Source organism: Anas platyrhynchos, chromosome 10 (genome assembly GCF_047663525.1).
Source record: "Anas platyrhynchos isolate ZD024472 breed Pekin duck chromosome 10, IASCAAS_PekinDuck_T2T, whole genome shotgun sequence".
Lineage (NCBI taxonomy): Eukaryota > Metazoa > Chordata > Aves > Anseriformes > Anatidae > Anas > Anas platyrhynchos.
Window position 1 is genome coordinate 974,764 of NC_092596.1, and position 26,553 is coordinate 1,001,316.

Consider the following 26,553-nt stretch of genomic DNA (forward strand, 5'->3'; position numbering starts at 1 on the left):
GTGTCTGAACAATGTTACATGTTGCATGGGTCTGATGCCATGTTCTTACATAGTGTGGTATTTGATTGATGGCCTCTCTGGGAAAGTTCTCAAAGCAGACCCTTCAGTCCTCCCTTAATTGTTCCTTTATTTTTACTTTTGTTCAGACGCAGTTTTCCTGTACACCTGTGAGCTCCCATTACTCAGTCTATAGGTTTTTGTATAGCTCGTGAAACGTATTCATTTCTGTTGCGATAATTCAAGTCTTTAGGCATGTAACCTTTTCAAACCGCACAGGCCCTTGAGTCTTTGAAAACTGCTGGACTTTTTAAAGTATGGGTTTCTTTACAGCTTGGCTTTTGCTTCAGAATTAACAGGTAGGCTTCCTTCTGTGTTTTGCACAGAAGCTCCTTTCCTTGTTGCTAGGAATAACCTTGGTTTTGGGTTGCAGCCTGAGCAAGTACAGCTTTTTCTCTTAAGTCAGACCTGAGGTGTTGGTGTTGCTATGCAGAGAAGGAATTGGAGCCTTTCTGCATCACCACCCCAACTGCAAAGCTGGTGATGTGTGCACAGTCTGCTCTAGAGTCACGGGTGGGCTGGGGCAGGGCTGTGGAAAAGATAAAGACATCAGAAAGACAAAGTTTCTGCAGGCAAAACAGAAGTAACAAGTAATAAGCATAATAATAAGACTCTTGGCATCACTTTCCTTTAGGTTTGTTCTGGAGGTTCGTTTTGGCTTTGTTACTCACACTGGTGGAGTAACAACACAGAACTGTATTCCCTGCTGAGAGTGTGCATTTCCCAGTGTGTTTATATGTTCATGAAGTTTTTGGCACAACACGGGATCCTCCAAAGAGGAAGCAAAATTAGAAGTTGCATTGAGAGTAAGAAAAACCACTGACAGGTGTGAATACATGAGGTTAATTATGGAAAAGAACTGGTCACAGAGTGTGACATACTGCATAAAGCAAGGACTGAAATTATAAAGGACCTACAAAGATAGAAAGGAGTCATAAAATAAAGCATTACTAAAGAACTGAGGTGGCTGAGGGTAGCAGTGATTCAGGACACAGCTTTTTTTGCTAGATGTCTGAGATAAATTTGGCTCATGTATGAAAATTGACTGAAAACGGTAGCTGAAATGAATCACACGAGGGATTTTCTGATCTCATTTGTAGTGGCTTGTATTACTGCATTGTGTTGAAGATCTTTGTGGTAATTAAAGGAATGAAAATGAAGAGTGAATAAGCAATTGGGTGTGAACACAGCACTCATTTTGGATGTGTGTGGTTCACCTAGACTTGCTAGGAGTAGTTTTACAGAAGTAAGCTAGAAGAGGTTTTAATACTACCTCTTGTTTTATTTTTCAATTAAAAATGAAATGAAGCCCTTGGGTTACTTCATCCAAATTCTCTCTTCAAACTGTAGGTTGGCCCCCCATGGACCTAAAACATATGGTGGGTGTGGAAGTCTCAGGTAATGGCACATCCAGGGGGACCTTCTTAATGTCCCCTGGCAGTACCTCACCCCCTCAAAAAAAAAGTCTGTAAATTAGTGCTAATCTAAAGCTGCTGTTAAAAATGTATCTCCTCCTTTTTGCTGAAAGTTCCTTCAGTTCAGGGTAGTGTTAGGGACTGGAGGATTTTACTCAGCCTCCCTGTGGAATCTCCAAAATCCATTAGCTGCAAAAAATGTCACAATTTTGGAGGTCTCTGCCACAAGTATAAAAATGTCCTCTACCAAAATAAAGTGAGTCCCACAGCCCACTCAGGGCTTACAACTGCAACGAGTGCCAAGCGATAGCTTTCATGTGTGTATTTCTCATTTGAAGCTGATTCTCCAAAATGTCCCTTGTTTCAGCTGAAAAATTTCTTTAGTCTCTAAATTGTCCTTGACTCAACAGTGACATTTTCAAATCGGGTAAAATTCAAATCTAAAGGAGGACATTTACGGTTTTCTAAATATTTAACCTCCCCTTTCAGATTTCATATTCTCAGTTTAGGCCATTTGTCGCTACTCATTTATTTTATCCTTATTTCTGTATCATAAAGTTCAAGGCATGTGTAGGGAAAAAAGGGAGTCCCAGAATGGCCCTGAACGGTGCGTTTATTACAGACCATCGCTGCAGTTGTTTAAGTCATTGTATTTTAGGGAGCAATGATCAGGCACTTTTATCACCCTCTTTCCTTATACATCAATGTACCCTGCAGGGACACCGTCTGTCATATGCCATCGGATTGTGTGTAAAGATTCCCTCTGACTGCCTTACTTGGGGAGCTGCACTGGTTGCCCTTGGGTCTCTCAGTGGAGCTTCAGATGCTGGCTATGATCCCCGAAGCAGTAAATAGTCTGGCACTTCTCTGCCTGCACGATAGTGCTGCAGCTGCTGGTCAGCAGAGGGTACTTGAGCCAAGAGCCAATTGTCATAAAAGGGAAAAGCTGCTCTCTGATTTGGGGATGCACTCCCTCCTCTGGTCCCAGATTGCCAGATTCGGTGAAAGGTTTTTTTGGACACAGCATGTGCTTTCCAAATAATAAAGGATGAGGAAGGGAAGTCTGTAAGGGAGTGGCAGAGACCTCCTTGAAAACTTTCAGGTGTTTAAAGTCAGCAGTATATCACAGCACTTCTCAGCTGTCAGTGCTCCCCAGCTGCAGGCCATGGGGTGAGCTTGTGAGAAAACTGCTTACACCTGAGAATAAGCTCCCTCACATTGAAAGGTGTGGAAATGGGCAGTGAAGTGATGGCAAGAAGCCATCTTGCACCACTCCTTGTAAGTTGCTTGAAAATGGAGCCATTTGTCACCCACAAAACAGAGGAGACAGCAAAATGAGGTGGGTGAAAGCAGGGGCTGCAGCGTGGGTGAGCAGCAGCTGCCACGGGGATCCTGGGCATGCAGGGGGCATTGGCACGGGGATGTTGATGTGATCCTGGCCATGTAATGCTGCTGCTGCTGCAGGCTGATGTGTCACCCTGAAAAATACAATGCGTGGAAAGTGTCAGCTAGCCAGTGCCCTATTACTGCAGTGGGGTGCAGAGGGAAGCCAAGAGTTTGGAAGAAAAGGAGAGGGCTCTGCAGGGTTGCTGGCCAGCCTCTTGGTCTGGGCATAAGAGCTGCAAAGGAAAGTTTGCTGCTCTTCAGCAGCTATCCTCTGGGAATCAAAAATGCTTAACAAGAGTGCATGCTGCAAATATGTCCTGCTCTTCTCCTCGGGAGGAAATGCAAGCGCTGTGACCATTGCAATTGCTTGCTCAAGGTCAATATGGAGTAAAAATCTGGAATTGCAGTTCCATAACTGTTGTTGCATCTCTGGGAATTTGCTACACACACTAAGAGCTCGGTTCTATGAGTCGGTCATGATAATAGAATAAATACTGAATTGCAAAAAAATAATTAGTATTTAAAGAAAATCATGGCACTCTGGTTTATCCATGAGAATGTGACTGCAAAAAGCGTGTAAAAAAGAAAGCCCTAACCTTTTATCAAATGACACAGTGTGATTTGTAATTAGGTAATAGCTGTTGTCTCCTGACAACCTAAGATGATTTCCACCAGATTATTGTGGGATCAATACTAGCTGAATAATTAAAATTCAATACTGCTATGTCTTTATCAATAGCACTGTAGAAATGATATATGACAGATTTAATTGAATTTGTCAGACAGTTTGGCTACATGCATAGATCAAGGGGATATTTTTAGAGTTTTGTGTTTCATTTCTGATTATACTTACCTTGTACCTTTTAACATTCATCGTTACATCGAAGCATTAAGACTGCTTGCTCAGGGAGCACTGGCAAACTGTAAATAGTGACCCTGAGTTTATGCTGAACTTTAAGTCTAAATGTTAAGAGTCTTAATGCAGACTTCCGGTAATTACTTCAGGGTACATGTTAAAAGGCAAAACAGTGACAAAGTGGAGGCAACCAAGCGTTTTGTTTCTTTTTAATCATATCTGGTTTGTTAACTCCTTTATTACTAGCCCAACACCAGCTAGTCAGCTTGTATGTCATTCATCTACACCAGAAACTGGAGGTATGAATAGAGGATGGTGGAAGGTTATATGCATTCATTGGGCATCCGGCGTTAATGCTTTTCTTTTTTTTTTTTTTTTTTTTTTTTGGGGGGGGAGCATTTTACATTTGATAGCTATATGAAGCATGAATGGCAGTGTTTTGATTCTGAGCAGCCAAAGTAAATGTTGTATTCTTTATGAGTATTTGAACACTAACATCCGGTTATTACTCTCTGAAGAGCTGGCCATTACCGAGACGAAATAGCAAGGCACCTTTTATGTCGCAGCACCAAGACACACTGGAGAACAGAGAAGTAGCATTTCCACAAATTGGTCATAATTTCCTAGGATAAAGATGTGTATCTTTTATTGTTTATTTTGTGCTGATAAACCATACTGTGCTGTGAATTCTAACATGAGGTTTTACATAATTAGCAGTGAGGTGGCACAGAGCAGCTGCCACCACAAAGAAGCCACCTCCCTATCACGAAGGTTCACACACTGCGCAGTGTGAGACATCATGGTTAAGTTTTATTTGAAGAATTGGTGGTTATCTTTCCCTGTGGGGAAAAAAGGGGGAAGAAAATTAAGTTCAGGTGTACCTGGGTATTAATAATTGTCCTATTGGTTGTGATCAATTGCAATTTTAGTTTATGCTCTTGTTAATATTCATGCTGTTAATTACTTCCTATTCACCTGCTCTACCTGGTTTTATATGTATGGATGAGCTTTGTTTCTTGCTCCAACCCACCAGCAGTGAGGTGTGCTTACACCCTGTGCTGTACTCTGGCACAGTTAGCCATGCCAAGCTTTCAGGCTGAGTCTGCTTGATAATCAAAGATGCATTTTCCTGTCTTTTTTTAAGTTATTTTTTTTTTAGACTCATTTTCTACTTTGAGTTCACTTTAGTTACAGTTACATCTTTCTCCTAACGAACTCAAGGACTGGAGATTTAATTCATTAATTAAAACTGATGCTTCCATGAAATACTAAATGTTGAGACTTCAGGGAAAGCCTCTGCTTGAAGCTTTCAGGTAGTGAAGCCTCTCAAAAGTAACAAGGAATGGCAAGTACTTCTGTGAAACGGTTATGAGGTGGTCCACAAGGAGATGGGCTGAAGATATAAGATTCAGGTCTGAATGCTACAGACATAGATCTTTCGCAGCCATAGTAGAAAACATTTCACTTTTCCAAACTTTTAATGAGGAAACAAAAAACAGGCAGATACGGGAAGAAAATTGTGATGAATAATTCTGTTTATCAGGGCCTCCTGATGTTGTATGTACGGCAATGGCATTATCTCCTGGGCTAGAAACCTACCTTCAGCATGTGTGCTTGTGCCATGCCCATCATTTGCTACTTTTTTCTACTCTCTCTCTCTTTTTTTTTTTTTCTTCCCGAAGTAGCATGTATTTTCCCCCTGAGCAGAAGACTTTCATCTTTACAAATGTATGGCTTTTATCTTTCCTGATGTATTTTTTTTTTTCTTGCAAATACTCCAGACCAAATATCATAATCTTGTCTGGCTCTACAGCCTCCGCAGAAGGTTACATCTTTCCCTCACATAAACGCTGGGCTGGCTATTACAGGTCTTGTTGATCACCATGTGCAGGTTTAATCCCCTGCTATTGCATGTCTATAAAATACAGTTTCTTCCTTAAGCAGATCAAGCCCCAGTTTAAAAAGGGAAAGGAAAAATAGCATTTGCGTTGTGACTGCCTCCATGTTTCTCTGATTCAGAACTTTCTAGTAATTTTTAACCTGAGCTTTTTTTTTTTTTTTGGTTACTTATCAGTTCTCTTCATTATTACACATGATTTTGCTTCTATTCTGATGGTTGTCCCAGTGATATAGTGATGGAGACATTTTGTGTTCTCACTCATGTGAACAAGCCTAATTCTTTAATTTTGTTATTAAATCAGCCTTCTCTGTTAATGCTTCTTCTTTCCTTGTTAAATAGAGCTGCCCAGTCATTTTCTTGCTTATCTCAGAGCTGGAAAGAGCATTTCTGATGTATAAAAGATTTATTTATTTATTTATTTTTGCATTGGTGGTTTATGGTCAGGTCTTCTGGCCTTTTTACTTGTTTCCAGTTGTTGGGTATATTGCTTCAGGTGATGTGAGTTAAAAGGGGACACTTCTTGTTTTAATGAAGCAATTAAGAAGTAAATGAGAGAAGAGACAGGCCAGGTTAGATCAGAAGGTGTAAAGAGTAATTTGAGATAGTTGTAAGGCTACTTAGGAGAAGCAAATGAATAGTAGCTATTCTGTAGCCTGGAGGAAGAAAGGAGTTTAATATACAGGAGCAAATACTGGGGGGAGAGAGAAAGGGACAAAATGTTAAAACTTCTGTATGTCTATATATAAAAAATTGTGTGTTTGTAAGAGGAGAAGCAACTGGAGTGACCTTCAGTGGTCAGAATGGAGAAAAAAAAAACAAAAAACAAAACTGAAACCAATATTCTAATCATGTTACAGCTGTTTGACCTGGGGTCAGTACCTGTTACATGCAGTATCACTATGGAAAGTAAAAGGTCCTGCAGAGCCCTGAGATGAAAGGAAGCACCGTCTGGAGTGGAAGCACTTTTATTATTACCGGAGTGTTCACATATCCTGAGAATGTTATTAATTTGGTTTATTAAAGTTGTACCGTATCTATCAGAAGGGAGAAATTGAATAACGCTGTTTTCTCTCTGGGCTGGAGTTCAGTATCGTGGTTTCAGTTGAGTACAGGCTCTGCTGTAAAATACCTAAAACAGGACTGGTTAGAAATTAGGAAAAGAAATCAAGGCTATCTCAAAATAATGTTCACTGATAAAAATCAAGAGGAATCACTATGATATCTACAGTTGAACCCAAAGTCTTTCCTATCTGTGACTTCTTATCTGGAAGCTGTTCTCAGGCATGCTGAGATTTAGGGCCTTAAAGTGATGCTTACAGGGCCAGTGCCTAGTGAAGAAGTTACGTTAGCTTTGTGCAGGGTCAGGCAATTCACGTGTAAATATTTAAACAAAACAAATGGAGGGAGGGAAGTTGAGTCATGTATCAAACTGATCTCTGTTGGCATTCATAGGTTCTTCACCTATCCTTGGAACAATGCTGAATCTATCAAAACTGTTGTCTGTAGTAGTTTCATATCAGTCCATGCTGCATTAGTGAAAGTATTGAACTTGTACAGTCAAAAGATTTATGATCACACACCTGATCACTAGGGTGCCTGAAGGCCAGCCTCCAGCTGAGGTGACCCAGAAGGCATCATCCCCCTTGCAAGTTTGTGGTTTTATGTATGGATGTTTAAATATTCCTTCCTTTATATAGAATGTACATAAACAATGTGCTAATGAGATTGAAAAAAATGTGCAACATGTTTACATGCAACTAAAACCAAGTTCTGTGGTCAGCTGTTCATTTTTGTTTTCTACCATGGTTTGTTCTCGCATGTGATACAGCCTCAACATGACCTGACCAATGCCATGCTGTGCTGTGACTTATGCCCTAGTGTAAATTCCCTCCTCTTTCCTAAAAGAAAACCCAGCAAAGCAGCCTATGGAATAGAGCAGGCCTGATTTCTGCCAGACTTCTGGTTTCAGTTAGGTCACTTGGCTCAGTGCACTAGTAGATAGTGCAGTATTTGCACTGCTAAAATAGAAACAACAACAACAAGAAAGTCACCTGTTTATCCTTTTTGGATGGGGGTTATGCAACATAAAACACATTCAAGTGCCCAATTGTGAGGTTTTTATCAGATAAAGAAATCTGAAGCTTAATGCATTACAGGTAACAGTCACTAGACGTTTGGCATTGTGTGAAATGTAAGTGAAAATATTGCTGTGCTGTCTGTGAAAAAAGCTGCTATCAAGGAGCCTGTCAGGTGCCAAGGCTCACTCTGAAGTTTTCTAGAAATCAAAAAGGAGTGAAACAACTTGGGACCAATAAGTTGTTTGAGGTGATAACTGACTTAAAAGTCTGAGGTCAAGCATCAATCAGCCTTGAAGGCATTTATACATGGACTTTCCAAGATTGTTTACAGGAATGCTTGAAATACAAAACATGGCAACAATAACATGTTTCATTAGGATATGTAGGGGCAAAGCTGATCATCAAATTGAAATAGGAAAGGAAAGATCAAAAGGATGGGAAAATGGTTGATTTGTGTTTCCAGGGCTTATGAATGCCAGATTTTGTTGGGCCATATGGTCTCTTGTCTCTTCAATAACGCACTTAATGCTTCTACCATGCTAATATCCCTAATCTTTATTTTAATTGTTTTTAAATGTTCCTGTTTATAGAAGAGAGAAAATATTCCATACACGGAAGCCTGGAAAAGGCCAGTCTGCCATGCGGAACAGTGTGTGTGCAGATGGGAGCTTTATGGCAGGCAGCCTGGCTAACCCATAGGGTGGCTTGTGCTGCAAAACTCTCTCATGTAGACAGGGTGCTGGAGCCCCTTTCCTTTTACCGTATCTAGTCAATGCTTTTCATTTTGAAGTTCAATACATCTTAATTTTCTTCTTCCTTATATCAAATCCTGGGCTGTATGTTGCAATATAATTAGTCACCAAATTGAAAATCTAGTTTTACTCTTTATAGTATTATTGCTGGAGACTGACATTTAAATGCAGTCTTGGTTCATAACGGGTACAAACAGGAGGGGAATGATTTAAAAAATTTGCTGAGTCCTTGAGGATGCAAGGTTGAGTACTGTTTGCAGAAGTCAATAGGGTTGTTGTAAGCAGGCTTTGTGTGTGTGAGCATGGGAGGCTGAAACAAATCAATTTCCATTGACTTGTCTAGCAAAGGAGCCATTATTTAGAACTGAATAGCCATTGCTCCTGTAATATAATGTGAAAACTTATTGTAGTTTTACTGAGAAGTAGGTTATGATGAAAGTATATGTTTAAAAGCAAAGTGATGATGCATTCTGAATATAAATTTTGGAGGCATCGATCAAAACTTGTTGACAAATAAATCATGTTTATTTTTTTAAAGCTGTTATCAAAAGTCATATCAGTCTGATATTGACAATGGAGTTTATTGGTAAAAAGAACTTGCTGACAGTTATTCAAATAGCAGTAGTAATTACTGTCCTAAGGAAAGGAACACTGTTTAAGGAAATGCAGTGCTACTGTGTGAAGTACCAGCTCCTCCACCTTCAAAAAGCAGATGGACTCATAAATTCAATTCACCAGCAGATTTCTTATAACAGTGCCTGCCCTGAGCTCTGTGCTTTACATCAGCTTTCCTGCTTGGTCTGTTACTAGTAAACTGTTGAAATTCCCTGTAGCAATAACATGTAAGGCCTGAATCACTCAGGTTTTTATGTTTCCTCTTGTGTGTGTGTGGCTTACATTAACAGGGGAAGTTGTTTGAGTTCTGAAAAAGATTTATGCCCAAAAATTGGCTGATCACATCTTTTCGGTAGTTTCCATGCCCCTTTGTGTATTTTTTCCAAACCAACCCATGGTGCAGCTCAGAAGAATAAACAGTAGCTTGGTGGTGTCCACTTAAGGGAACTTCTGTGAAAGGAGTAATTATTGGCAAAAGCATGTTCTGCCCAGCAAGCCATACTAGTAGAGAAGAAGAATTTTAATAAAAAATCAGTGTAATATGTAAAAATTAACATTCGCAATAGAAAAATTTGGTTGAAAGGAATAATCTGCGCTTTAAGAAGCACAGTGTAAATACAATAATAACAGGGAAGTGACCTGCCTGTGTGCTGCATTTCTGTTCATTACTCATCATTTTTTTGATGGTGGTGGGAGGAAAAACCCCGAGATAAACTCATGCTATTTTTGCAGTAAAGCTATGCATTTCAATGGACTCTGCTGTTAAGTGGCACAGAACATTCCCAGCTTCAGCACAGCAAGATTCCCCATAGTATTAGTACAAAAATGCCATTCCATCCATTTTCATTTACTCCCAGAATGAATGTGCAGTAAAGGGAATTGCCTTGGACATTTGTGTGTTTGTGGCTGAAGCACTGCACGTGCCATCACATCTGTGACTTTCTGCTATAAATTATTATCAATGGGAATCACATCTTGACTTAAAGCTCTGCTGCTGCATGGTAATGGCATCAACAAGTTCTCATTTGGGTCTAAACCCCCTTTAATCTGAGATTTCTGTGTCATCTTGGGTTTACTGGACTAAGAAAAACAAAATATGAACGAATGTAAACTGAAACCGGAAGTAGTTATGAACAGTATTTATAATTTATTTATCTCCCCCCCTCCCCCCGTTAAAGAGTAAAACATTTTGTGTCTAGAAGCTCAGAAAAGCTCTCCTGAGTTTTAATTTTATAAAGCAAAAATGTTCTTCAGTGATCAGTTACCTTGAACCTCAGATGAGTGATGGATGACTTGGGTATTAGAAATATGGCAAAGGACATGGAAATGTAGAACGTTTCTCTCTCTCTGGTAGAAACTAAATTCAAGTTAGAAACAAAAATCCACAGTTTCAACTGCTGTAGGTCAAAGGAGCTTTCCTAAACTGTTCCAAGTAAGAATCTAGAAAGTAGTAATCACTTTGAATTTTAATTCCAGTCATTTTCTGACAAAACAGCTGAGGAGAGGGATAAGGAATGTACTGTCATTAATGATGAGCCAACTGTTCTGGTAACTAAGTGCGATGGATCCTCCAACTTAGGTTTTTTGTCTTCCGGTTTTGGGGCTCATCCACTGAGAGGGACTGAAAGAACTACTCTGACCATGTGAAAGCCAGGTGAGGAACCTGCAACTCTGTCCTGGTGCATGCAAAAGACTGTATATTGTAGCTGGCTTTCTGATGGGGAGGAAGCAAGGAGAGCAAAGCCTGGATGTTTTGGTAAGCTCTGCAGGTAGCTCATGGCCCTTTCCCCCTTGCTATTTTAGCATGGGGTTGCTATCACAATGTCCTGGTTTGGGCAACATCCTATGGTGAAACAAAATTCAGAGGTTTACATTACTTTCTAAATTATATTCTGTGGGATTCTGTGATGATGAGAAATGCATAAGTTTGAAGAGGAAATGCCTATACTTCCTTGAATGTCTTTGGCTATATCCTCTATATGGTTACAAAGACACAGAGTAACTGCTATTGGCAACTCCCCCAGCTTTGCACCATCACAGCTAAGAGCTGATCAAGCTGGCTTCTCTTACTTGTACTAGATTAACATATTCTTTTGACATTCTGTGTATGCAGCATGTGTTTTAAATTTTAATAATACACAGACCTTATGCTGCTTGTTTGTCAGCATTCTCCTTAAGAATTCTCTACACGGAAGAAAAACTCAGTGAAGTCTATTGCAAATCAAACAATGCCATTTGTAAGTCTCTGCTTTCAGATGTTGATTATTGTTTGTTTATACACTGAAGCCTCTGTAACAGCATCAAAAGTTACAGCGAGAAGAGCGAGTGAACTTCACACTGGTGAGAGGCTTTATGAACACACACTCAAAGCAGTGTTGGTGCAAAGGAGCTACAAACAATCTTGTCTCCCAAGTTCTTACTAGGACACTGAATCTGTGCTTGAAAGGTCAATGCTGGGCCTGATTTGGTTCTAATTTAAAGTAGTTTTACACTTGATTTTTACTCGTCCACTCTGGCAATGCAGCTGAATTACAGGAATGGTTGGTTCTCTGTCTTCCCCTGGATGCTCGTAACTCCTGCCTCCTTGCTGTAGCATCAGTTCTCATCTGATCCCTGAACTGTGAAAAAGATCAATTTTGGAAGTGAGGGAGCGAATAAAAGACCCACGTGAGTTGTCTCCTGTTAGTTCAGGTTCTTGAACATAAGCTCTGCAGGATCAGACAAGTGCAATGGGTGGGTGGTGGTGGTGTAGGATACGTGGCTGATAGCTGGGGAAGAGCAGGGATGGGGGACAGAAATAATTCTTCCTGTTGCAGCTGGCTATTCAATGGGTCAAACTTTAGGCTTGAAGTCTGCTTTTAAAGAACTAAAGAGTTCAGATTAATAGTAACTCCCTAGAGGATAGTTACAATAGAGCTTTGAAAACTTTGGCCACTTTATGTACACAAATCTGATTGTGATTGTGTTTTTACTTATATAAATGCCCTTCCTTGATACATACATACCAAAGGAGCACAAGCCTAGGTGAAATCATACAGCAGTTGTAAAAGTTGTAACTGAAAATGTTTTAGGGATTAGGTATGGGAGTGAAGTGCACAGTTTAATGTAGGGAATCTATCGAACAAAGAGGACAGGAGTTTTCTATGTGTTTTAAATTAATGAGGACATGTGCTCATGAATGTGCCAGTGCCAAATGTTAATACATTATTGAGTAATATTCAGTGTTCTCACTGATTCAGAGTTTGAAAGGACTGCCTTGTGGTACAATGCTCACAGATCTGGGCTCAGGCTTAGTTCAAATTCTGCTGAGCTACCCATGGCATGTCTGACCAGGGCATCGTCTCCCCCTTTGAGGAATCACAGAATCATTGAGGTTGGAAGAGACCTCCAAGATCACCGAGTCCAACCTCTGACCTAACTCTAACAAGTTCTCCATTAAACCGTATCACTGAGCTCTAAATCTTAATATCTTTTAAAGACCTCCAGGGATGGTGACCGAACCACTTCCCTGGGCAGCCCATTCCAATGCCTCACAACCCTTCTGGTAAAGTAGTTCTTCCTAATATCCAACCTAAACCTCCTGAGGAAGGCATTCTTTCTAGTCCAGCTTTGCTAGTTTTCTCTGTCTGTTATGCCCAAGCCTGCCATGGTCTCTGTTGCTCTGGTCAGTGTTCTTCTTGACAGAAACAAGAACAGAGTGAGTATCCTGGGTCTGCAGGGCCCTGTGTTTCTCTTAAAGGACTTTGTAACAGGGCAGTGTGGGATGGTACCATGAGCTAGTTGCCCTGAGCATCAAAACCTGAAAACCAAAAATGGACAATCGTGCTTTTACATGCATTAAAGGTGTACGTGACAGCATGACCAGTCACAATGAGCTGAAGAGAAAGATTTGATATTCTTGCTTTGCATATACCACCAGCTCCTGAACTCTTTTCTGTAGATAAAGTCAGGTTTTTGTTTTTAATGCATCAGATGTCAGCATAAGTACATAGGAAGGAAATAAAATAAAACAGAGATTTGCATGCTAAAGGATGCCATTAAGTGCCTGGAGCACAATGGGAATTAGTTGGCCACCAGGGAGCTGATGAGTGACTCTCCATGTCCATAGTCAATGGAGGCACGTAGATGCCATACTATGGATATGAATGCCCAGCTTAAGGCAAATTGTTAACACGAAGGTAGTTTTCACTGGCTTGTAGTGTTTCCAAGTTACCTACCATGTAGATTCACTGAAATTGCTATCTTGGTGGTAGTAAGCAGACAGGAGTACAAAGTATACAACAGCAAAGGAAAGGAGACCACACAGCCATGGCCCAGAGGAAGCATAAAAGCTTTTTTTCCTTGGTCATATAATCAGATCTCTGCCATTTGATCATTGAAACTGTATCACAGAGAGGCTTTCTATGGTTATTTAATACAAAACCCAGGACACCACGGTGTGTGCAGAACCCATTAAAAGAAACATTTGGAAAAATGAGTGTGGTACTGTGCAGCCTTTGAAATTGCCTTTCATAAGTTATCTCTTACTAATCAAATAGAACCTGGAAGGGAATAAAAAGAACCAAACAGGATGTGACATGTACTTAGCTTAAAAAGAAAATAGGCATATCTGTGTTATTGTTTTCTGCTACAGTAATAATCAGAAATATACCCCTGCAAGTGATTTTCTGCACTCTGCATTCAGGTGGGAAATCTGTAGTTACTATCTGAAGAAGTTTTGCTCCCCTCACCGTTCTCCCCTTAAAAAAGAAGCTAACATCAGGTGTAGCAGCTTCTTTGTCTTTTAGTTACTGGCTATTATATTGCAGTATTTGTTTGTGGCTTTGGGTGATTTTGTTTTAAGCCATACTGCATATTAGGTATGAGGCTGCACCGTGGCTCTAGATCGGAAATATACAGGGATGTGTCCGTAGCTTTTGTGACAGTTTCTCCGGGTGCAGGTACAGCATTCAACAAACACACCTGGTGCTTTCCTGCTTTTTCCTAGTGTTGGGGAGCATCACAAAGCTGTGTTCTGGGGTAAGGTGTAGCTATGAGGCAGGTTGCATCTTTCCTCAGTGGTAACTTCTGCAGTAAAGGCACAGGGTAGGGTGTGGAGCTGCCAGTTCTTAAACCTGCCTGAAAAAGGAGTGTGGAGCTCTGACACTGAGGCTGCCATGCAGGCTTCAGCTGCAGTCATCTTTTGTAGGAGTAAATGACCCAGCCAGTGAAATCACTGCCCAGCCTCTGGGTCCCTACATTGCAAGGTGGAGTAAACAAGCAGGCAGGTAGCAGTGTCTGAGATAAGGCACGTAGCCCCTGAGTTTTGCTTGCCCAGAGAGGGCCACGCAGAGCATAATTACAGCCTTTACTGGGTCTGTAGTCAGAACTGACATCCAATTAGGGAAGGGTCACATATGGTCACTGTTTCTCTTCACCTGGAAGACATTATATCTCAAACAGAAGCATGCCTGATGTGACAGAGATGAAAAGCTCTTCAACAGAAAAGCAACCTTAGCCCCCCATACAATATATATATATATATAAAGTCTAAACAAAACTTTATAGATGACATATTGGCAAAACACTGCCAGAATAAATTTTTATGTGGGTATAAAAATATGCTCAGTGGGTGTAAATTTTATATGCTTTTCAAAATCTAAACTTGACAAATTGATGGGTTTGTAGGGCATATCTATATATTTTTTTTTCTTTTAGGTGATAAAAAATTCAAGAGGGGTAGGCTCAGATAAAAATAAATGTGATCACATAATGTATTTGATTTAATTTATGAAGCACTACCTGTCCTCCTCCTTTAACAGGCTACTCAAGATATGTTAAAATGTGCTAATGCTATGAGTGTGTGAGCTTATCACCTGAGAATGTTAATGCATTTGTTAATGCTAAGTGCTGTCCTTGCTTATAAGCGTAGATGGCACTTTTGTACCACTATTTACCTGCGCTTGCTGTTATTCGCTGTTCTTTTGCTTCCTTCCTAGCTTTGATGCTGTCCAGTTACAGTTTCTTTACCTTGACAGTTCCTATTAGCAGCTGCTATTGTACAACTGTGGTGGGGTTGTAAAGAGAGCCTTTTCACAGCCCTTTCTTATCTTTCCACCCCTTTTTGCATTGTGGTTTGCTTTCCTTTCAGTTAAAGCCTTAATTCTGTAAGCAGCGTGTCAGAGTACTGCAGTATCTTCACTAATGCCTAGTGGTCTTTCTACACATTTCTGCTGTGCTGTCTGATGTGGGGAAAAATTGTCTCCTTACTAAACTTGGTATTGTGCACTGTCCTAGTGCAGTCCTATTTTGCACTGTCCTATTGCTCTCAAAAATGAGTCATACAGACTAGTCCTTTCTTGGCCAGCTCAAGTTCATAAACTTTCAAGTTTCAGATGTCAAAAATGCATGAAATCAGCATTCACCTTTCAGTGGGCCTGGAACCAGGTGTATTGGCAGGCTCACCAGGAGCTAGATCTTCCCTGCAGGAGGGGTGGAGCTAAGGGGTGGTCTTTTTATTTATTTTTTAACTGTCACCAGATGAAGGCCTGGTACTAGATTAAATATCAGTCATAGTAAGCAAAATGCTCCTGAATCCTGATAAGCTCTTGTGACCAATGTCAGCATCTCCAGTTGGACTATAGAATGGCCTGGAAATTGGTAACAAGTGCTTGCTTCTGGCTGTCGATGCCTCTTTTCTTACCTGGCACTGAAAAATTGGAAGAGGAGGCTACTAACGCAGGCATGTACTTCACGATCAGAACTGCAGATGCAGTATTAAGTGGACACACAAATTTTGTAGCATTTTGCAGAAGGTAATAATGTCTTGCACCCTTGTCCACGGATTTCTTGCTGTTTGACTGCTCTAAGATCATGTTGCCTGTAATTGTGTACCTGTTCCAGGAAATAATTATGATTGTTTGGATGGGAGATGACTGATGGCTGAGCAAACTTCAGACCTGTAGCTACACACCTGCAGCCTGGCAAGGCTTAGCTTTGACCTGGGGAGACAGAAAAATGTCAGGCTGTGCCTTGAACAGCGAAGGGGGAGGTTGGCGCAAACAGTTGTTTGCAGAAAGCACCCAGAGTATACGGCCTGCACGGCTGCAAGACGGTTTTACTGCTGAAAAGGTTGGCAGTGAGGAATTGAAAGCAGTGTGAACACATTGCTTATACCCTCCAGCTAGTACATGTCTTGAGACAGATGTTTGATGGAAAACATTTGCTGGAGAGAAGCTGAAATAAACAAACATTATTCATTCGGAAGGCAATGATGAGAATTATGAAGCTGGTGGAGGGAGTGAGGGTCAGTAAAAGTTAATTTGGAAAACTTGTCTTTGCCAAAATGAAACAATTAGAGTATCTAGAGAAAGCATGGCTCTGTTGGAACAAGGAAATGTTCTTGGCAGATGCATGATCATATTCTGCATGCTTCTATTTATGAGCAAATGCAGAATCTTGCTCTTTGTCTAATGTGATGTTGAATTATTGGATCTTTTCAGTTAACTTGCTTCTAAACAATCTATACATTTAAAAAAAATGGTGATTGGATAAGGTTTAATTTTGCATAGAGTCTCATTTGAGCAATTTAGCTGCTTATGTCTGAAGTGTGACTTTTTTCTAGCATATTTTTATTATGATCCTGATCTTAAGTTATTGACATCAGTGTGAATTGTAGAACTGATTTAAGACTATTAGATCGGGTCTTATATATTTCTCTTCAAGACAAATCTGTAGATTTTGTTAATACATTACTTTGCACTTGGGTAATCTGAACGCTGCAAACTCGATATAGCTTTGGGAGAGGGCGGTGAATTCTGTTCTGCTTCATGTACAAATGAAACCATGAGTTAAGTACTAATTCTTTATTATTGATTACTCAATACTCGTTGCTAGTGATTTTTGTGAAATAGGGAAGAAATACCACTTCATTTTGAGTTCCCAGGTTGCATTTCTAGTTGAAGCAAAACTAAAACTTCCACAACAAATTGGAGTTCGAAACTGAACACCTTTTACATAGAAGTTAAAGAAGGCATTCTTCCAATCCTAGCTCCTGAAATGTACCAGTATTTTAAGACTGAGATTTTTGTTATTCTGGAGAACTCAAATTTGGTATGAGAATGCAAACTTGTTATCATGCTTGTTGCTGAAATAGAGCATCAAATGCCTAATTCTCTCATCTACATCAGCGTGGTATCTGAAGATATTCTAGCAGTTTTGTGCTTGTTATTTTCTGTGCGTGTAAAGAACAAATATGTCTTAACTGTCTTGTTGGAGTACTTGCCTTAATTTTATGATATCGTTTGCAATTGTGCTACATATATTAACAACTTGTTATTTTTACATTTGTTGCTGTGCATTCTGGACTGTGAACTGATCAGGAGAATGCCTCCGTGTGAAAATCCTAGAACAAAAGCAAAGCTTGTTACAGGTTACAAAGATGGGGTGTATGAGAGAAGACTTTACCTTTTCCCTTTCATTTGGCCAAAATTCACTTTTGAGAGAGAGGGAAGAAAAAATGGGTATGAAAAGGCTGAAATATCAAGGTCAGCAAGTTACCAATGACATGCTAAATTTAGTTTTAGCGGAAGCAGAAATATTTCTATTTTGTCTGTTAAAAATAAGAAAATGTTGGAACCTTTAGAATAACCCTACTTGTAGGCATCGTGTGAGAGGAGCACTGAGTTTTTGGTCGCTGGAGTATTTAATGAGCTACCTAATCTGAAGACACTAGAATAGCGTGGAGCCCCTTACAGCACGGGGTTGTAGAGCTGGGATGGAGGCATATAGAATATAGATAACATAACCAGGATATTCCTTAGGTATAGGATATACTGCAGGCTGTTAAAACAGGAGGGGACCAATTTCAGGAGTGGAGGAAATGAGTGCTGCTTTCAAGACTTCACAATAAGTTATTTTTGGCACCAGGCTGCAGAAAGTGAAATTTTCAGAAAGGTGAAACTTTGAGATTGGCTGGGAAAGCTGATCAATGGAGATGGACACGCCTTTAAAACTGGGACATGAAGATCATCAGTCAGAAGGGCAGAAATGTGTTACCCCTCCTTTTGACCCAGTGCCACAGAAGAAAGCTCCCGGTGATGTGCAGAGATGGCTTGTCTCTTACCTCCAAGAGAGTAGGATTTCAAAAGACTGCTTGCTTGGGCTTAAAGTGCATTTTTCTGTGCGTTGAGTTCAAAGCAAGCCTGAAATTGCAAGCAGAACTTAAAGCCATTGTGGTTTCACCTCATTTTTACATGGAGCCCATTGAGGTTTGAGTGATTTAATTCTAAAGCTGTAAATCTGGGAAGGTTCACACCTAACTTAGTAAAAGGTTATTTGAAAAAATTGCAAACTCCAAAAGATGTCAGAGAACTTTGGCTAAGCTTGTTACTTGCAAGTAATGGAACAGGAGGTCAGGGGACTTTTCCAGGATTTTTCAAATTGCTGGGAATTTTTTTCATAGCTCTGCTTCTATTAATACCTGCAGCCAGGCTCCTACTGAGCGTAAGAACCTACTTGTGCTGAATTTAGAGTAGGGGGCATTTATGAATGTTGTCTAAAAGTGCACTCGATTTCAAAGAGAAGAATAAAAACAAGGCCTAATTGCAAAGCATTGAGTTGTTCTGATAGTGGTGGTTTTAAACTGAAACAAGGAGGAGAGGGAGAAGGGAGTGGGTGAGTATAGCACACAAAGCAGTGGAGGAAGAGTTTACCAGGAATCAGTGCCCATAGTTTCTGGCTGAGGCTGTAATGTCACCACCCTGATACGTTTCCCTGAGCTCTTCCACCCCTGCTTATGTAGTGGCAGCTGTTTTCCAGCATCTGTCAGCGTGGCTTGTGAGAAGCTTGTAAATGGCTGCACTGCTGAGCTCATGCTTAGCTCACGTGTTAAGTGACGCTTTCTCATGCTCCATGGTAGTTATTACAATTCTGTTTTCCAGGAGAAAAAAAAAAAAAAAAAAGAAGAAACTGTTAGATAATCAAATTCTTCTTGGGGTTCAAAGCATTTCCCTCTGACAAGCTCCCCTTCTCTCATACCTCCTATCAGTAGCAGCCCCCAAATTGCACTGTTGGCTTTGAGAACCTGCTGATCCACATGTCCCATCCCCTCTTTGAGAAAGGTTGAGAGCCCTGGCAGTGGTGGACAGAAGTATTCTCTCCCTCCGTGCCACTGGACTCAAAGCTGTCTCTAGCTACTTGCTTGCTTATGTTTATAGGGTATTTTGTAGTTGGAACAGATAATTCCTTACTGGTTAGGTGCATAGGTGTCCTAGGACCAGGTGAGGAAATGTCTACAATTGTACAAATGACTTTGGTCAATGGCTGGATTTTCCTCCCTCCTTTCAGCAAACCCTGAAAAATAAGGAGGAAATAACTGCAAGGCAAAATAATTCTTTTTAAAGTTTTTTTTTTTTTTCTTTTTCTTTAGAACAGCCCTGTTAAATACAGGTTTAATATTCTGTTTCAAGGTGCAAGTCACTTATATAGCTTACTCAATTTTAATAAATGTTTCTACCTCTTATCTTAATAAGCCTGTAGTGGTTTTAAGTCGTCAGTGTAAAACACTTACTAGGGGTATATCTGTTGGAAAATCAGGACAGATCTTAAGTAAACAGGCATAAAGATGAGATGTCAGAATTGATTACTGTTTCTGAAAGTCTTGGTCAAACCTGACCTGAGGCACAAAGTGTAACTTTCTTGGGGATAATTTTTGCTTTAATGACTAAAATAGCTGTTTCTGAAATTGTCACGTATTTAGGGTCATTATTTTTTAATCAAGCTAGTGTGCTACACCTCAGAAAACTATCACCTACTGAAATAGATCTACAGAAATATCTTTGGGGTTGTACTAAGTTCTTCCAGCCTTTTAAAGAAAAAAATAAGTTAAAGAACTTTTTAAAGATTGAGATTTTGCTCTCAATCGTGCTGGCATCAATCTCAGATAATACTGGTATCAATTATGTCAAAATCTGGCTTAAAATCCAAGACTTTCTTCTTCAAAAGGCAAATAGATTGTTTCAAAGTCTCAGATATAACTGCTGAATCCTACTTTGTGGAGAAAATCTTTCACTACCTTTTCAAATCTATGGGATATTGTTATAGTAATGGCAAGAGCCTTTCCTTTACGCTCATAATCAGTATTGATTATAATGTGAGATGAAGAGTCCTTTGGTAGAATAACATTACCGTCTGATTTAATAATATAATTGCTATCTTTATTCATAAGTATTGTGTTTTATTGCTTTCTGTTAGTGTGGCACATGTGGGATTCATAATTTATTTCAATTACAGCAGTCATCAGAGAAGCTAGTGAAATGTGATACTAGCAATCCTGCTTTTACTGTACCACCATAGATTTTCTGGAAATGGACAGACCCGTGCTCTATGGGACAAGAACTCTCTTTTCCCGTCTTTTAAAGCACCTGGTTTACGTGCTGCTCAGGTCTAAATAGTACAGGGAAATTAATCTAGTTTGCTTAGGGCACTTACCAGAAATTTGAGCTAAAAGGAAGCAGGGAAGGACAAAGGAGGGAGAGAGAAATTGGGAAATGAAAGGGAGTAGGTAGGAGAGAAGGACCAAGAAAGGTGAGAGGAGTCTGAGTAGAAGAGAAGCTAGGAAAGGGAGAGAGTGTAAAATGCTACAAAGAGACAGAAAACTAAAAAAGCATTTTCTTTTGCACAAAAAAAAATTGACTGGACAAGAGGACTGGTAGGCAATATTGAAGGGATGAGAAAGAAAAGCTGTTTTTCCTCAAGTTCTCACACTTGTGGGCTCACTGAAAATTTCCCATCATTTTCACTCCTCAAGAAACGCAATACTCCCAAGCTCTGTTCAGCTTTGCTTCACACCTTCGGATTGCAGCCCATAGTTTCTGAGTCGTACTCTCCCTCTAATCAGACCTCAGAGCTGCTGAAGCTCAGGCTGAATAACAGTGGGTGTACTTGTGCCTTTCTGATACTATTTTGGGGTCCTCTGGTTGCTGTACCTGTACTAACACCCTTTCCTTTGGCTTGGGCTTGCAGCAGGATCCTTTTTGGTATCTGTGGTGTGTGGGAAGGGTATGGAACACCGTGAGTTTGCAGGAGACTTCTTCAGGGGCTACTCTTGGAGGGGAAAAAAAAAAAAGGAAAATCAGGGTATTTCAAGGCAGAAAAGAGAGATAGTATTAGAATTGGTGTTTCTGATGTGTGCTCAGGGGGTGCTGCAGAGAACCAGCCACTCCAGCACTTCCCTCTCCTCCATCCAACTCTTCAGAGCTCCTGATCAACAGCACCTCAAAACACCAACAGGGAAGAACTGGTAGAAGCTGTAGTAACTTATTGTGAAACTGTAACATTATATTGATAAAAACATGTTTTCCAGGTGGAGTGTGAGGCACTCGTGACATGCAGCTTTTGAGTGGCCTAATGTAATGCCCCCTATCTTTTATTATTTATAAGAGATTTTTTATTTTTGTTGTGCTGGAAAAGACCATTCTGTTACTCGCTGAAGTTCAGACAGATCAGGAAAGAATACTGGAAATTGAACTCTACAACCTGGTGGCCCATGCTGTCATGGCAGGCAGCAGTCTGACAGGAACACAAGTTCAGCAATACAGAGTAATAATGAAAAATGTAGCTCTGCATCTTTTCTCTGTCAATAACAAAGCTCATCTTTTTGTGCCAGCAAGACATTGCATGCAGCACACATTTCAAATTCAGTTAATCTCAAAATAATTCAAAAATCAAAGAGCTTATTCAACCATCAAGACATACCAGATTGACTCGCTGTGTATTCATGGAGGGGATAGCAGAGAGAAAAAAGAATTCAATATCAGAATCAGTAAAAGCAGCACTAGTTTTTTGTTCAGTCTAAATTGTTTTTAGACCACACGAGCACACTATGAATACTAAAAGAGGTACCAAAAGAATATTTTATGATTGCATTGTTTGCATTACTCATCCAGGAATAAAATTCAGAGCTGGCAGTTGTATGTATGTGCACATGCTTTCTGCCTCACTTCAGAAACATGTATTTTAACATTATTCCGGGGCTGGGTATGCAGCTGCTGGCATTAGATGCGGGGTCACATCACACCTGACATCAAGATCTGGTGTCAAAGAACACTTGCAGCTGATGGGCCAACAGATTTTGCCATGGTATTGGTATTCACTTTCCTTGTTTCAGGGTTTCTTGTTTTGAACGTTGCAAGGAGAATAATTCAGACATCACTACAAGTGGAAGTGCTGCTACCAAATTAATATGTATTTCTGACAGGGCACCTGCCGGAGATCAACACCTGCTCTAGCTGGGGAAGGTATCTGTCTCGTTACGTGGGAGGAATGCATTTCCCTGTAAAGCAGGTGAGGATGCAGGACTGCTTTGTGCCACTCAGCAGGGAGCGAGAAGGGCCCGTGCCTTGCTATCCGTGTGGGTCAGGTAACTGAGATTAGGAACAAGAGCTGTGGGAATTGGAAGGTGACCCAGTAGTGGAGCCTGTCCTTGCAGCAGAGCACAGCCCCTGTAGGGCACCCTTGTACTGCTTGCCTAACGCTCAGGTTAGGCTGGGCTGTTGTAGGGTATTTGAATCAAAGGTTCCCCTCACTGTTCCACTGCACATTTCTTCTGAGCAAGAACAGATTATTTGGCAATAAACTACTCTCATCTGTTAGGCTCTAAATTTATGTCATTCCTCTTTCATCTTTTCTATACATTTTAGAAGTTTTCCAGACACTGAGCACTGAATTGCTGCAGACACGCTACCTAGTTCCACTGTGCTTCCGAATGAACTGTGAAGGACTTTTATTCTTGAAACTTGTAGACAGCTGAATAAACTAATTTCTTTCACCTGTTAGTCATCAAGGCTGTGTTTGTCTTTGCACAGCAGAGCGTAATCCAATATAAGTCAATTACAGATCCCTCTTTTAATTGTCAGTCAAACAGTGAAGATGGCAACAGTCATGAAACTCTTACCTTTGTTCAATAGGGAAGTGTGCCAGCACCAAGGTAAAAGGCACGATGAGATGACTTCAATTTCCATGGAGACTTCACTAGGGCGATGCTGCTGGGATTGGGGTCACATGTTTAACCAGCTAACAGCCAAATAATAGAGGAGAAAAACCCGCATGCACACCCCCCCATGTGATTTCTGACTAACTTGGGAAGATGATTTTTCTTCCTTCATATATCTCATGCAGTAACTCATTACTGAGTAGTGGATATGCAGGATAAAGAATATAAGCTTGTGTTCATGGTTCATGCAACTGTTTGAATCAATTTCAACTAATTTTTAGTCCACTCAGTATTGGGGGGGAGGGAGGAAGGAAGTTTTAAAATGCCACTTAATTGTACTTCTTAACAAGAATAGTATTTTAAGAACAGATGGATGGGATCATAAGGGGGAATCCAGTTCTCTGTCCTGTTTTTTGGGGGGTTCAAATAGCAAGTTAAAGACAATGTGGTTTTTTCTCTCCCAGTCTCCAGCAGTCAGACATTTTCACTAGTCTGTAGATATTTGGAAACTGCTCTGGGAGAGTAAAATTCCTTGTACTTCTCTGTGGTCATAATCTGTTTCTACTACTCTTGAGATACTTAGTTCCCCTGTGAATTGAGGTCAGCGATGGCAGGTCATGGCATGGGGCATCTTGAGGTAGGGCTACTACTGCAGGTGGCTGTGTGCAAGTGTTCCACTGGTGCATTTTAGCAAGATTTAACGACTGTCCCTGCTTGAAATACTATTTTTTTTTTTTCCCTTCCACACCTCATAATCTACAAAATCACTTAAAATTTCATTAGATTTGTGATGTCTTCCCAGGCAGCTCTTCTGGTGACTCCTCTGCTCCCTCACAGTCCATGGAGCTGTGATAAAATGGGTCATGCCCACAAGAGGAAGAACAAAAGATAAAAGGAGATTACAAGAGTGTTTTTGCTGTTGAACTTTAGGTTTAATTGTTCCCTGCCGATGCGAGTGCTGGTATATGTTCTTTATGTTTACATCAATTATTTAACTTCCTTTGGCAGCATGCCACTCTTCCACTCGCTTTCAGGTGACTGATGTGGAGAAGTAATGAGAGGTGGCATGCGACACACCAGCACTCCTCATCTTAACTAGGAGAGCGCGAACAAAGAATGTACGCTCTGGCTTTCACATGTATATTATTTTATTTTTTTTTTGCAACATAGATGGGGGCACTTGCACTGTGTGTTTCTTTACTTGCTCATGAAGAGACTGAGTCACAGAGCTGTTCAGCCCATTTGTTTGTCTACCCTACACAGGCTGCATGTGACATGGAGAAGGTGAACCAAGTAAGGATTGATGTCTCCACTAGTTGTACTTTCTCTTTGTTCCTGTTTTAAGTCTTCCTCAGCAAAGCAGAAAGAGGCTTCTAAACTTCTAGCCTTCTAAACCGCTTGCTCACACAGTAACAGGAGCTCCAGGAAGTATTGTCATGTCCCTGCCCCCCGACTACTAATAAAATAAAAGCCACCAAAACTCTTAACAACCTCTTGTGCTCTATGTGGACATTGATTTGTGAGGATTACAGTTGTTGCTACTGACAAAATGCATCAAATTAAAAACTGTTCTAGCTCTTTGGTGAGTGAAGAGGTCAAAGGCTGGTGCTTCACTTGCTTTCCAAAAGTAATGTGGGGGAGTAACCCCAATGAAGCAGGACAAAGCATTTATGGAATGGAAAAGAGCTCAAAGTTCATTCTGTGGTGATCAGCTCTGCAAAGTTGCATCTTTTCTGCTTCGAGTTCGAAGTTATAGGCTTTTTCTGTTTGATACTGTCAACTAAAATTGCTTGCAATCAAACCTTTTAGCTGTCTAGCTGGAACCATTTATTTTTAATGTAAAAGATATAGGCAATTTACAGCAAATAGTAATGGAAATGTATTATAAATGTTAGAGGTTTTGAGCAGGCAATATGTTATAAAACTTTATGTACCCATTTTACACATGCACAGCTCTCTTCCTTTGTAATGAAAAGGCCTAGTTAACATTATTTCTTACATCTTTATTCTCATTAATGCTATTTTTCACATCCCAGCACACTCTAGTTCATCAACTGCCACATTAGAAATACATACATAGTTTTATATAACATAAGGAGACATCTCCAGGTTCTGTGAAGATTTCTTACTTTGAAAGGCTACTGACTACCTTGTAGAACAGAAATTTGGTGTGCCAGCTTACAAAAATGCTGAGGAAGATGTGATCCATACCAAAGCCTTGAGCGTTTATCTAAATATCTTAATTTTTGTAGTCCAGGAAGAACGACACTGATAACTATAATAGTAAAAACATATTCAAATGTTCTGTATTTTACGGCTGATAATGTGTTTTGGTTTTGAAATCATGGCTATTACTCTTTCTGTAATATTAGGTCAGATAGTACAAATACTTTGTTTCATATGCCTTTGTGTCAAATTCCTAATTATTGTAAGGACCAAAGGAGATTTTACATCAGCTGTGGCAAGCCAGTCTGTTATGCCCACAATGGGGAATAGAGCTTGCTTTCTCCTGAAATGAAGGCTCAGATCAGTTTTTTGTTACTCTAGGTTCTGCTGAAAGTTTCAAGTTTGTAACAAAATCCATCATCCACTCCTTGCTGCTGGGTGTGATGGAAATCCCTTCCCTTCTGTAATGATCTGTGTAATTTGGAGTGCACAGGTGCATGTGATGCTCCTTATTGGCTTCATGGAAAGAGCAGACTGGAAGGATCCACTAATGTTGCTATTCAAATGCATTGTCCCTCAGGATAAGTGGCTGGAGTCTTAAGTATTTGACTAGAATTACTAACAAATCTGCAGAATATGGATTTGTTGTACTGCTTATTGTGTTTTGATATCTTGGTTTCTCGTTTTCATACACAGTACCTCCTACTTGTGCTAGGCAGGCCTGGGTGAATGACCTGGGCAGTTCCAGGTGTCTGTCCAAGGCGTACTGAGCTGCAGTTGACCTGTGTGAGCCTGAGTTTGGACTGAAGAGAAGCTGAATCTGAAAATGAGAGTGGAAAAGCTGATAATGAAGGGATGCTTAAAGTAGATTTTATATATAAAATATTTTTTTTCCTGCCAAAACACGTTACTCAGGTTTTCCTCTGCTCGTACCCCAGTACATGTAGATATCAACCTGAGTTAGTAATTGCAGTTTAAAGAGATTCTTGGAAGCTTTTCTCCTTCAAGGACAAGTAGGGTGTTTAAAGAAAATTGCTCACTTCTATTTTATTTAGGAATCTAAACATATTTACCCTCTTTATAGACCCCTGCTCAAGAACTGAATGGGCAGAGCTATGCTGGCTCTAAAATGTGCATACTAAAAGCACAGCCCCTTCCTGCTTGCATGAGAGATTAGATTTTTTTTTTCTGATACATATGAATGAATTAGCAGCATGGCTGGCTGATTTTCTGTGAGGTACGGGTACACAGGTTGCAGACAGACCCTTCTGAAAATGTCATTTAAATTGTGTTAAACTTGTGACCCATCTTTTTGTATATAGCTAGCCAGAATTTTTATTTGTTGATCTTTTTGAA

General features: G+C 40.2%; 1 long non-coding RNA gene across 4 annotated transcripts in view; it reads left to right on the plus strand.

Annotated features, from left to right (window-relative positions):
* Positions 1 to 2,567: 2,567 nt before the first annotated feature.
* Positions 2,568 to 26,553, plus strand: part of LOC110353177 (uncharacterized) — a 130,907-nt gene continuing 106,921 nt past the window's right edge. For 2 of the 4 annotated variants that reach the window (XR_011811811.1, XR_011811812.1), the window contains exon 1: positions 2,603 to 2,811. This is a non-coding gene — a long non-coding RNA (uncharacterized lncRNA). Of the gene's footprint in view, positions 2,812 to 26,553 lie in introns of all 4 variants that reach the window. The other 2 variants (XR_002403356.4, XR_002403355.4) reach the window with 2 other exon arrangements.